Raw genomic sequence first — 14,338 nt, 5'->3', positions numbered from 1 at the left:
GATGTCTTGTAAAATTTAAAGTAATTCTTTAAATGATAGTTAATCAGTTATATTCATCCAAACAGCGTTTTATAAAGGCTTAATTTCCCAGGACTTTCTGTGAAAAGAATACTTACTTTCCAGTGAAGAAACTCTAAATTAAACATTTTGAGTAAAATTGACCTATACTATATAAATGGATTCAGTAGACTATTAATGTAAGATAAAAAGAAAATAATGAAAATATTATAAGTGAATGTGCTTCTCAAAATGAAACTGATTTTGCACTTACATGCTCTTGTTTGCCTCTGGACTCCCAAATTTTAAGAAAGGGGGAAATGCCCAGAACTTTATTTTTTTTGGATGGAGTTTCACTCTTGTCACCAAGGCTGGAGTGCAATGGTGGAATCTCGGCTCACTGCAACCTCCACTTCCAGGTTCAAATGATTCTCTTGCCTCAGCTCCAGAGTAGCTGGGACAACAGGTGTGCAGCACTACACCTGGCTGGTTTTTGTATTTTTAGTAGAAACAGGGTTTCCCCACATTGGCCAGACGAGTCTGAAACTCCTAACCTCAGAAGATCTGTCTGCCTCCACCTCCCAAAGTGCTGAGATTACAGACATGAGCCACCATGCCCGGCCTGCCCGGAACTTTTGAGCTAGTGTTTCACATCAATGCCCAAACTTTTTGAAGTGAGAATTTACTCATTCTTGGTAAGATTAACACTGCTATTCTTAATGTATTTAAAGACTGTTTATTACAATGTTGATTTCCTAAGAATAGTTGAAATCAACAAAACATGGATAAGAGTGACCATTAAATAGAACTTTCACGATACACAGTTGAAATCAACAAAACATGGATAAGGGTGACCATTAAACAGAACTTTCACAATACACTTGGTTATATAAGAGTGACCATTAAATAGAACTTTCACAATACACAGTTGAAATCAACAAAACATGGATAAAAGTGACCATTAAATAGAACTTTCACAATACACTTCTTTGTATGTATTTAGAGCTGATAATGTACTTTTTCAGTCATATTATTTGAGCCAGTTTCTTTGTGTATGTAATCAGCCTGTTTACTAGGAATGCAGGCTGGAACCCACTGAGATGGAAGACCGTCTTTGCCTTCTTGCATGTCTTATAATTCTACGATATTATAGAAGAATTCTAGCTGGGCAGGATGGCTCATGCCTATAATCCCAACACTTCAAGAGGTCAGCGTGAGAATGATCACTTACATCTAGGAGTTCAAGAACAGCCTGGGCAACATTGCAAGACCTTGTCTCTACAAAAAAAAAAAAAAAAAAAAAAATTAGCCTAGCATGATAGTATGTTCCTGTAGTCCTAGCTACTTCGGAGGCTAAGGCGAGAGGATCATCCAAGTCCAGGAGTTTGAGGCTACAGTGAGCTATGACCACACCACTGTACTACAGCCTAGGTGACAGAGCAAGACCCTGTCTCAAAAAGAAAAATGGGACGCTTTCTTATATGTGAATGTCAGTTTTAAAATAGCAGTTTTCCTCTTTTCAATTATTTTTCACTTTTTAATAACTGTATAGTTGTTATATGGTCTTCACAAATTAGTATAGATTCCCATTAGGGTATTTTCACTTTGGTCTTATTTTTATATAAAAGTACTCAAATATAAATAATTAACTGTTGTACCAGTATGTCCAACCATGATTTTCCTATCAACACTCAAATACTAATATTATTCCCATGTCATAGCCATTATTTTCCTTTTCCGTCAATAGAAAGGGATGTATGATATGAGTACAGTGAGGTACTTGAGGCTGTTTGAGGTTACTTATTTATTTATTTGTTTGTTTTTTTTTTTTTTTTCTGAGACAGAGTCTCACTCTGTAGCCCAAGCTAGAGTGCAGTGGCGCAATCTCAGCTCACTGTAACCTCTGCCTCCTGGGCTCAAGCAATTCTTCCTCAGCCTCCCAAGTAGCTGGGACTACAGGTGCGTGCCACCATGCCTGGCTAATGTTCTGTACTTTAGTGGAGACAGGGTTTCACCACATTGCCCAGGGTGGTCTCGAGCTCCTGAGCTCGGGCAATCTGCCCACTTCAGCCTCTCAAAATGCTGGGATTACAGGCATGAGCCACCATACCCAGCTGAGGCAATTTATTTATAAACATTGTTGTGTTGTGTACCTCAGTACCTCATTGTGTACTAAAGGTGGATAAAAAGTTTGACTAATTGGTTATATATATGATAGGAGCAGTGTCTTATTCATCTCACATGTTGTAGCAATCTGTTACTTAGCTGCTTTTAACACATTGTTTTCCAGCTGTTGTCATTGTTGTGTTTCATTGTATATAATCCTGCTTTGGTTTACTTATGGTATTTGGACTCACACTGAAGTTGTTTGACCTCTTTTAAGATAGTCATAGTCAAGCCTGTTTCTATATTGTCTTCTCTGCCTCAGTAGATGCCATACAGAGCTGCTCCTCAGCTTTTTTTTTTTTTTTTTCCCTTAAAGTTTGTTTCTCTTTAAAACCTCTGCTCTCGAATTACAGCTGTCTGGTTCCTTTGAGTTAATAATCCTCATTGTAATGTTAAGTTATTATTTGTAAGTGTAAGAATTTATAAAAGGATCAACTTTTGATGTATAGTGTATGCCAAAATAGCTTTGGCAAGTCCAGACGTGGTTCAGAGAGGCCAAAGGCCCTCATTTGAATCAGAGCTTTGGTGAATTAAAACCTGAGAAACTTGAGATAAGCATGCCCAATTGCCTAAAAGAAACTCAACCAGAAAGTGTATTAATAGCTTGTTTGTCTTATTTCTTTGATAATTCAAAAGAATGTTCAAGAAATATGTGGGCTTCTTGCTTAGATTCTTGAAATGTGATCGTGGAACACAATTGTCATTTGGCACATTCCCAGAAATACACATCTTTGCATGAGGCACCTGGACATATGTGGCAGGTCTGGTAGAATCAGCTAATTAACAACACAGGCTTAAACAGGCACCTCATCTGGCAGTGCAGTTAGTTGCCTGATGGTGCTCAGCAGGATTTGGTAGTGCTTTTTATTTTTCTATCCTAATGGTCTGCTGCCCACCTAATTTTGCCTTATTGTCAGTCACTACTTACCGCAGCTTGGGGCCCTCCCAGGAGGCTAAATTATTATCAAAGGATTAGGGAGATGTAGCCTTGCAGCTCTGACATTTCTGATTACTTGTCTATGCCAGAACACTAATTAGCTGTGACTAATTAAGAAAAATGTTCCTGCCATAGAAAACCATTTAAAAGAACTGAGAAGTAGAAAAGCAATTCAAAAGCTGAGCAGTGCTCAGATTTGCTGATGCTCTTTAGATTTCCACCAGAGCCTTAACTCACCTTTAATTGTGCTCAGAATTAAAAAAAGAAATTCCACATGCAAACTGACCAGAGGATTTTGCTTGAATAGGAAAAAGAAAAATGTTGATCACCTAAGCTCTCTTAACAATAGTAAAACTGTCTTTGATGAATGGAAGGTGACACAACTTTCATTTTCGTGGAGAAATTTTTCTAAACACCAATTGCATAATGTATATTTGCATTCATCCACCTGAGCCAGTAACAAAGGCTTAAGTCACTCAAGAAATTAGAATATTCTCTCTACCAATTTTATAAGAGACTGTTGAATTGATTATAAGGAACATGTTGAGCATTTGAAAGTTATTTAGCATTGCTTTCATGTATCTTTCATCTTTAAGATGGTCTAGAAATTCTGACCTCTATATGTAGAGCCTGTGACTTTGCATGCTTGCATTTCAACTGGTCTCTAGTGCCTTGTTCATGGAAATGTCCAGGCTTCCCCTGAGACCAGCATTTCTATCAGTTGATCACTGCAATGTTTTCAGAGAACAGATAGCTACTACCCTCCATCTCTTCCATCCTAACTTCTTAAACAAATGGTATGGTGGCTTTAAAGCCATTTTCTGTGCTGGCCTTTTGTACTCCCCTCTGTGAATCACGCCTTCTGCAAGGTCAGACCATTCACAAGTGGGCACAGCAGTGGCAGCCAGGTCACCAGTGTTGGCTAAATCCAAGAAAAAAAATCTGTGTAAGGAACCAGCAGAACTATCATTACATGTGATTATTGAATGCATTGGCAGGAAACTATATATAAAATAATTTTAAACTTTCATATAAACACCTAACCTGTAAGAGAGAGCCCTGAATTTCTTGATCTTAGCACAGCCCTAGATAACACATCATCTAAATTTTGCTGTCTTAATATGGACAAAATATTTCACTGGAGGGGAAAAAGTTCTCACCCCTACCTCACCTACATTCTTCATGCTGATTTTTAAACCCATTTCTCTTTTTTCTCTCATTGGAGAACAAAAGGCAGGTAGCCAGCATCCTCTAAGGAATAATCCCTCCTAAATATGAAGACTGTTATTAAGGTACCTGTCATACTTGTCTACTCCAGTATAAATAATCCCTATTTGTTTAACTGCACTTTGTAGGCCTTTTTTTCTAGCCCTTTAATCATCTTTGTGGCTGTTCTTTGAAACTTCTCAAAGTGTTCTCTGTCATGCTTAGGGTTTAGAGTCAAGGATAGGATGCAGTATTTGAACGTGGCTGAACAAGATTCTTTCAAGCCTTCTATTTATTCATTCTAATATATAACTTTCCCATACTTTTGCTCTACTGACCTCTATAGTTCCATATATTCCCTATATTTGTTTTTGTTGACTTTTTCTCTCACTGGCTACATAACTTAAAGATAGGCAATAATCTGAGGTCAGGAGTTTGAGACCAGCCTGGCCAACATGGTGAAACTCCATCTCTATTAAAAATACAAAAAGTAGCCGGGTGTGGTGGCACATGCCTGTATCCCAGCTACCCGGGAGGCTGAGGCAGGAGAATCACTTGATCCCGGGAGGTGGAGGTTGCAGTGAGCCAAGATTGTGTCACTGCACTCCAGCCTGGGTGACAGAGCGAGACTCCATCTCAAAAAAAGATAGGCAATAAATGTATAAGTTTAATGATGTAGAATATTTATTTTTGAGGCAGTAAAAGTACGTGTTTATTCATATAGAATATCCATTTCAATGGTGTTTTACATTAGAAGATCTAGAAAACAAACTCATTCAATTACTATGTGTAAAAAATGGTGGGAAATGTTGAGATTAAAACTTCAGGCCTTGGCTTTGCCCATAGAGATGGCTATCTATGTCACAATTACTCAATAGGAATCTAGTGAGAATAGAAAGTTGAAACCCCTCTTATTAATTATTTATTAATTGAACCTATATTTATCAAACACTTTTTAGACCACACACTTTGCTAGAGGCTGGGAATACAGTATTAAACAAGATAGACCAAGTCCTTGCCCCAAGGGAGCTTACCAAATGGGTATTTTTGAAAAATTTTTATTTCCACATAAAATGTTTTACTTTTTTATCTGCAGAATAGCTATCCACAGATTTTTTTTTAAATGGAAGTACTCTGGTGAACTGAAAGTCAATACTGTTTCAAAATAGATACTAATAATTAATCTATTAAATTGTTTATTTATTTCTCCCTCTGCTTCAAGTGGATGACTGTAAACTTGCTAAAGGTTTAGAGCCAACACAAAGTTTGTATCCAGTTCTAGCACCTGCATCAAATGACGTGACTGTGAGATAAGAGCACACTCTTGCTCTCTATTCTTCCTAGGTTCTTAGCTCAAAAGCCAGGCTTATATCAGCTCCCAAACAAGCTCTTATATCCCTACAGACAGAAGTCACTATTTCCACAGCAACAATATTTTTCTGCCTTTCTTTAAAAACAGCTCACGAAGCCAACAAGTGTAGAACGCACCCAGGACATGTCACTTAGTGGTGAAAATGCACAGGCAGCACATCCAGCCATGCCTCCTAATACACCCCATGGCCTCAGAATGGGTACCAATAGACCTGAGCATATGCTAGAGAGGCAGCTCCCTGCTTCGGCTGTGTACATCAACATCTGAACTCATAGTGTTAGCATACCTTTGTGAGTGAGTGTGTGTGTGTGTGTGGATTCTCATATATGTACATAGATATGAAAGTTTATCAATTTATAGTACTTTCTCTTTTATTTCATTCATCACCTAGAATAAAATTAGACTGTCACATTTTAAGCCCCATTTGAGTCCTGTCTTAAATTTTTTTGGCCAAATGTGACTGTTTACTTTTCAATGATTTCTACAGCTTTAACGTGTATTTAATTATTTTTCTATTAAGGAAATATGTGATTCAAGTCAACAGTGAATCTGGCTCTGGTATTCATCTGTCCTTTGTCTATTGAAAAGCTGCCTGTCTACTATTATAGATATGATATATATATATATATAAATTTATATTTATAAATATCTAAATGCATGCAGTCTTTTCATGAAAATTGAATGCATGCTCTGTGCTAGACATTCTACTAAGGGCTGGAGATAGCGATACAAGTAAGATTCAGTTAAAGCCTTGTGTATACTCACAGCTGATTGAGGGAGACATGAACTACATTGTGCAATATTTTTATAGACACCTGTATAGAGTTCTAGGAGGAGAAAATAGGTGAGCCCCTAATTGTACCTAGTAAGAGATAGTATTGGCTAAGAAGCAGAGATAATGAATGATTGAGCTGAGTCTTAAAGGCTGACATGAATCTGGACAGGGAGATGTAGTTGGGAATAAAGTCCAGAGAGAGGAATGGGCATGCCCAGAGACCGAAGGTATAGAGAAGCCTAGCATGTGGCAGAGCTGCAGGTGGGTCAGTTTGCTGAAAAAGGTTCCTGGGGGACTGCACCGTGACTCAGAGACAGAAAGGTAGCTGTCTACTCCCGTCCTTAGGACACTCTTAAAAGAAGATTTTGGAATGTGTCCCATTTTTATAACGAAACTGAAGCAGAAACTGAAAGCAGAAATGCTAACAGCTCATTCTCAGGCATGAGTTTTATCTCAAGACTAAGTTGTACCATTTAATAGCAGTTCCAAGAGTCCAATATACTTTTATATAAATCCTACATTATGGATTTAAAAAGCAATATTTACCAAAATTTTATATACTATGTTCAAAATAAGTCAACCAGATGAAAATTTCATATTGCCTAAACGAATCATTCATAAAGGTGATGTTTGCACCCCAAACTAGTACATACACCATTATAACTGGATTTATCAATGAGCCAAACCATTAACTGGTGACTTCACTCAAAAGATTAGGCAAACCAGTATGCATCCCATCAAGGACACTAAGAAAGGGAGGGCAGAACAACTGATTGTCTGAAATTTTCACTTTCCAATTACTAGTCTTTTTAGTACTAGGAAAGGCGCCACAGAATAAACTTGCAGAGGCACTTGCTTATTTGATAATAAAGAACATTATTTTTTTAATATTTCTCATGTAGTTTGAAGAAAGAGATAGTTTATCTCTTTGAGGACATTTTGGAATGAAGGGTATTTTGAAAGTAGTAGTGAACTGGAAAGAGCTTGTGCAGCTCCCAATTTACAGAACTTGTCCTGTTTTTGAACTTATTGTGTTATGTAACTGAAGAGGATCTAATTCATCTGGAAATATCTGTTATTATATTCATGTATTTTTTAAAAGATGAAGTATGGAATGCCAAAGATAGGAAAGTTTTTCAGCATTCAACAAGCATTTATTAGGTGCCTATTTTATACCAACCTTCCCAATGTTAGCACTTTTTACACTTTTCATTCCTTAATAGACATGATACTCTTAATTTGCAAACTTCCTGATGGAGTTAAAAAATGAAAATTGCCCTGAATATGACTTTATTCAACATGGAAAAAAGCAGCATGAATCACATGCTTCTCTGTTCTGATTGAAAAAAAAAAAAAAAAGATGATGAAGAAAGTCACATATATAGAGTTCTACTATGGAAGAACCAAGGATCGTCTTTCCACATTACATGGTTTGGCTACAGTAGAACAAATATTTTCCAGTGTTTTTAATCATTATGGTATATAGCACTTTAAAATGAGTCTTAAGAGAGTATATGAGATGTATAGCATAATAGCCATTTGACTGGTTATCCTAATAGGGAGTGTGATTCTTTGAAGAATTTATTTACATTGTATATTACGTTATTGGATTTACAGATACATTTAACCTTTAGAAATGTGGATTGCTTCAACCTGCAAAAAAAATTGAATGGGCTTTTTTGGAAATAATTAATAGGTACCTTCTCTATTTGTGCATAATCCTATGTTGCAGTGACTGTCAGTAAGGACCACAAATGCTAATGACACTTTTCCTAGTTTTCTTCTGCTAGAAGCACCAAACTACTCTTAAGAATCAAAGGTGTTATTGACCAAACAGAAATCCAGATGTCCTTCTGTAGAGAAGTGAAATAACACAGGAGTTATGAGCACAGACTCTGGAATATAAATATAAGATATAAATCTTTACCCTACCACTTAAGTCATACTCATTGTATAAACTTGAATAAGTAAATTGCTTAATCTAAACTCAGTTTTGTGCCTCTGTAAACTCGGTTTCCAGATATGCAAAATGGGAATAATTACACCCACTTCATCAAGGTTATCATAAGAATTAAATGAATTATTTGTTTGTTTTTGTGTTTTGTTTTGTTTTTTGAGACAGAGTCTCGTATCAACCAGGCAGGAGTGCAGTGGCGTGATCTCAGCTCACTGCAACCTCCACCTCCCAGGTTCAAGTGATTCTCCTGCCTCAGCTTCCCAAGTAGCTGGGATTACAGGCACACGCCACAGCACCCAACTAATTTTTTGTATTTTCAGTAGAGATGAGGTTTCACCATGTTGGCCAGGCTGGTCTCCAACTCCTGGCCTCAAGTGATCCACCCACCTCTGCCTCCCAAAGTGCTGGGATTACAGGCACTGGCCTAAATGAAATTTTAACTGAATCACTTAAACTTCTTATGAAGGATAAAATAAATATCAGATGCCTTTATAATTAGAATTCATAAAAATAATACTAATAAAAACACTATCTGTAATTCACAGTTCTTTATAAATCTCATTCCTCAGTATACTTTATTGTTTCATTTTTATGTCTATACATTAAGAGGCCAGATGAATAAGTTAAAAAAAAATAACAGACAATAGAAAGTTCTGGAACTCTAGATGATTTTTCTTTATTCTGGAAGAATAAAGGTGTATTGAAGCAACATATAAAAACAGAATGACAACTGGGTTTTTCTCTTCCATTCATTTTTACAAGAATCACAAGCTCATCATGCCTTTTCCTGTAAGTCAAATTTAAACTCACAGTATTTCTATAGAGCATTCAAATCTTAGTATTTTAAAGATAGATTCATATAATCTACCCCACATATTACAGATGAGAAAGCTGAGGCATAGAGAAGGTGCGTAACAGACTCAATCAAGCAAATAGTAGCATAAAAGGGGCTAGCACTGCCCACCCTCACGGGGTCTGCATTTGTGTTCTTCTCTGGTGTGTTGACAACCAGCCCACGGCTGCCATGTCCAGATGCAAGTCTCTTCTCTTCCCCTACCATGAGTGCCTCTGGATTGAGCTGGGAATGTTGATTGGCATAGGTTGGGTTAAACACTTCCTGTATTTTTAAACCTAATAGGCTGGTTTCACTTTTCCTTAAATATAGCCCTTACTCCTATTCCAAGCCAGGAAAATATTCACACTCAGAACTTGCAAAATGCTTGTGCCTGGGGGTCTGGTTTTATGGAACCCAGGTTTGATAGTTTCAGTGGGGTGCCTTGAACAGGATAGAAAAACCTTGACATTATTATATTAAATTTACCATTAATATAACATTTGCGTTTTAGTGTTTAGACATGGGAAATGAGTGAAACAGAGCCACAAATTTAGTTGCATTAAATAGATGTACTGTTGACAAAATGAACACTCAATGTATAATGAAGCATTCATATTTACTTTTTAATATACTGGTGAAATTGTAGTGCATTAATGTTTCTAAATATTTTGTTGCTCTTTACTAAATGATCCTGAAGGATGGCTTATATTTATCAAATTTATCCAAGCCTTCATCATTTAACAAATATTGTTTGTTCTTTCATTTAACTTTATATTTAAAAGGTACATATTTCCTAAGGTGAGATTTTCTTGGCGTTATTTCATTTTAACACAAGGACTCAACTCTTGCCAAACATACAGATTCTTTTGAAATAAATGAAGAAATACATAATCTGGAAACTTAGCCATTTCAGGTCTTAATTCACTAAAAAGTGTTGGTTCTCTGGTTCTTTTTCTTTTCTTTTCTTTGTCACCTATTGAGACAAGCATAGCTGGAGAAGAATAAAAATACATCAACTAGTTGTACCAATTCATAATCAATAAAAAGCTAAACACTTAAGTAGAAAATATATCACAGATTTGTGCCCTAGCGAAGCAGCTATTTTTACCTTGCCATCATCATCAGAAGCCGCATTCTGACAAAAATCATTTGCTTGAAGCAGCCGTGATATATAAACCCTATGTGGTCTTGTGATTCAGATTTAGGAATATCAGCCTTGGAGGGTCTAAAGGCATTGTGCATTAGTATGTATTGAGACCTCATTCCAGGTGGCAAGCAGCTGGACTTTTTAAAAATAAAACTTCCAAAATAAAGGTGAAGTGCTTGTTTCCAGGCAATACATGTTATATTTAATTGAATCATCCTCAAAATGTTATAAATTAGGTAAAAAGGAGAGTTGTGCATATTTAATATATTTGTTTTGTATTTCCACTAGTCAACAGAATAATGAAATTCCTTAACTACTTCTCTTTAACTTGCATGAAGAAAGCACGGTATGTTGCTAAATCTCTTTTCACCAGCTCTGCGGAGAAACAACTTTAATCCTTGTTAGAAAATTGCCGAGTCTGGGACTGACAAAGAGCTCATGCTTGTTCTATTGTTAGTGCTCCCCGGCCCCAAGAGCAGAGCCCTTTACAGCTGCGTGGATCCCGCCCGGCTCAGCTGCACTATTTAGGAGATGAGGTTTGTCAATTTCTATTGACAATGGAAAGAGTTTTTCAGGGCCTGTAGCAGTGCTGACACAGTTGGGGATCAATGCCAGCCATTCAGACTGCACCCTCTTTCATTGCTTTGGTTTGTTAATTCAAGACTAAAGGTCCACTGAGGGGGTTCAGGGTGTTTAAGAAAGCTGATGAACTGTTTAAGAAAGCTGATGAACTGCAAGCGTTTATAGCCCTGGTGTGGCAATTTCCATAGTCAGTGGCAACTCCTGGCACTGAGGGAGCTGTGTCCTTGTTGACCCTCTTGTTATTAAAAATGCACAAGTGCTGCGCTTCTCAATATTTCAACACTCTTTCATTGTCAATACCACCTTCTGAGCCCTTCAGCTTGTTGCTTGCTCTAAAGATCTTCTTAGATTGGGTTTGAAAACTTCACCTTAAACACTAGATTAGACTGATGTTCTGTTTTCCGTGCTCCTGTTGATTTGTTGAACCTTCCCAGGGCTGGAAAGCAAGTAGCAGCTTGATGGGGAGACGGGCTGCTAATATGATTTACCAGTCTACAGTCATGCACAATAAGTGTGAATAAATACAGGGGTCTCACAGAGTCAACCCTAGCCTTTCCCTTTCTTCTATTTTTGCTTTAAAAGAGATATCTCAAGAAAATGCAGTGAGTAACACATGCCCTTACAGGAGTTGAATGAACCACAAAAAGAAGAAAAAAACATATTTTTGCTAAAGTGGTAGGCTGCTGTCATGGATTGATGTATAAAAAATTTGTAAAATACACACTTACTGCTTTATTCCTGTGTAGACCAAGGCAAAGAATAAAGCAGTAATGCCATTCCCATACCTTCTGTGCAAGCTGCGGCACCCCTTCCTTTTCATCCCCTATGGAGAAAAGTGAATGGTCAACCAAGTTGTTTTATAAAATTAACTTTTCCAAAGTGAGAAGGCACTTTCTAACATGGAGACTTTACTGCACATTCACCCTTTTCCAATTTTTTGTTTGGTTTGGTTTGGTGGAGGGGATTGGGGAATGGAGAGAACCTATCTTTGACTTTTTTCTCAGTGTGAGAAAATGGGACCTACCATATTCAGTACTCAAAAGGAGGACGTATTAATCCCAGCACTAGAAATAAGAAAGTGCTAGAGGTTTCTGTCTGGTGGCTCTCATTGTTTGTTTAAGGTGTGTGCGTGCATGTGTGTGTGTGTGTGTGTGTGTGTGTGTCTGCGTTTTACTGTATACAAGAAAGCAGTCATAATGGGATTTTTGTTGTTGTTAGCCTATTCTTAGTGGCAGCAAATATTCTGAGCTAAGTTGCTGCTTTTCCTTAATCATTTGCTTAATTTGAAATGTGTCTTGAAAATGCTTTGACTTAGGAGCCAAAATATACGTTCTTATTTGATAGAATAATTTTTTCTTATTTGATAGAATAATTTTTTTCTTAGAAGCTTTTGCTGATAGAACAATTTATTGTCCTTCAAAGTAAGATGATGATAAATAGCTTAAACATTTTACTTAATAATAGTTCTCTTTTTCTGTTTTTGTAGTTAACTTTAGATCATTTTATTCCCAAATTCTTTTTCTCTAAGATTATTTTTCTCTAAAATTATTATTTTGGCATTGTATTAAATAAGTTATATATAAATGATTTCTGTGTTACATTATATGTCTTTTCAATTATCACTTAAGTACCATTTTATATATAATGGAAAAATGAAGTTAATTTTAAATTATATAAGGATTTTCAAGAACATAAAGATGCATATAGAGTAATTTTAAGAAAGTTTTTTCATTTCCCTCAAATTTATACAACTTACCAAGTTACAGTAACTGCGCAGTCTAACAGAGTAACTAGTATGTTATGTTAGGCTTCGTAAAATATATATAGTTTCTCTCCTTCAACAAGAAAGAAATATTTACTATCCCTTGCAAAATAACTGTAATTTTTAAGAGTCACATCCATTATGACAATATTTTCACTTTCAAATTATCTAGAGTGCGGTGTGGTAGAAGGGCCTCAATTGACTGTACTCATATTCAATATCACCAATACTTGTGAGTGAGTGCCTGTATTAAAATAGAAATCAAGAAGTTGAAGCTGTAAATTATTTGAAATAAGTAGCATAGAATTTAGTGTCAGAAATTAAAGTATCTATAAAAGATTTTGAGATTTAACATGCCAGTTAAAGTATTGAATTTACTGCAAGTTTACTTTTTTAAGGATTTTGGAGTATGACTGTCTTGTTTTATAGAACTGCTGAAATTTTTACATGTCCTGAATATTAAGAAAGTGCTCATTAGGAAGGAGCAAAATTAGATACAGGAATAACATATTTTTAAAAAATCATGGTCCATCTCACATTTTTAAAACTTGAAGCTTTTATTTATCCATTTGATTGCTATTATTTAGTATATCGGTTATCCATTTAAATTAGCTTATCTCATTTGATGCATATATGTTCATTATACTAACAAATTAATAGAAATAAGCATGGTAAAATGTAAAATTCATTTTTAATTTATACTTAAAATACCATTTCTTGTTAAACTAAATTGTATTGGATCAATGTTAATAAATATAAATCCAGATGAATTTCAGACTTGGATCAGTGAAAATTTATTTTAGAAGTTGAATTTATGGTTTTATTATGTAGAGAAAATTTTTTTTCTAATTTTTTTTCTGTGTTTAAATTCTTAAGAACATATGCACACACATATGTGATCTGGACTGTCATTATGTTTGTGTATACAAGCAAGGCACAAAATCTCCTGTCTTTCAAAACTCTTTTGTCATTTTCTAAATGCTGAGTGGACATTGATATTTCTCACTTTTATCTGAATGAGTAGCATTATTCTTAGAGTGTTATCTAAACCTAGCTCTGAATCACTGTGTCCCTTAAAAATGTTATTTGTAATGGCAGATTGTCTTTTTTTGAAAATAGGAACAATATTTTCTTTTACTAGACTGACAGACATATAGGAGCAGAAAATTGCATTAAAGAAGAATTTCAGTTTTTCTCTTAAGAGAGTTGTAATAAGCAGAAAAATTATGGACCCTCCAAAAATACAAAATGAAACACATCCTTTTCATTCATAATTTGGTCAACTGACACCTATTTTGTGATTCTTACAAAAATTCAATCTTGATAATGTTTCTTCCTAAGATCTCAATAAATCTTTATTTTAGATGGTTTTAAAAGAGCTTGGTAAATATTTAATTGATAAAGGTGTGATTGAGGATTACTGTTTAAGTTGTAGATTTTTTTTTTTTTTGCCATCGCTACTTTAAAATGTAATTTTAGGTATTGACTACATGACTTATAGCATAACACATCTTCTTTTTGATTTTTATTTAACATGCAGGCTAATAGAAAATTTTCCTTTGAAAATAATTTACCTCTTTTTTCCTGCTGCTTGGCTGTCCA

At 35.7% G+C, this 14,338-nt stretch overlaps 1 protein-coding gene across 11 annotated transcripts in view; it reads left to right on the top strand.

Annotated features, from left to right (window-relative positions):
- Positions 1 to 14,338, top strand: part of CADPS2 (calcium dependent secretion activator 2) — a 567,091-nt gene that overhangs the window by 546,181 nt on the left and 6,572 nt on the right. The gene's annotated exons all lie outside the window — the stretch shown is intronic.

The sequence above is a fragment of the Pan troglodytes genome, chromosome 6 (assembly GCF_028858775.2).
Source record: "Pan troglodytes isolate AG18354 chromosome 6, NHGRI_mPanTro3-v2.0_pri, whole genome shotgun sequence".
NCBI lineage: Eukaryota > Metazoa > Chordata > Mammalia > Primates > Hominidae > Pan > Pan troglodytes.
This window is presented reverse-complemented; position numbering and strand designations above follow the sequence as displayed.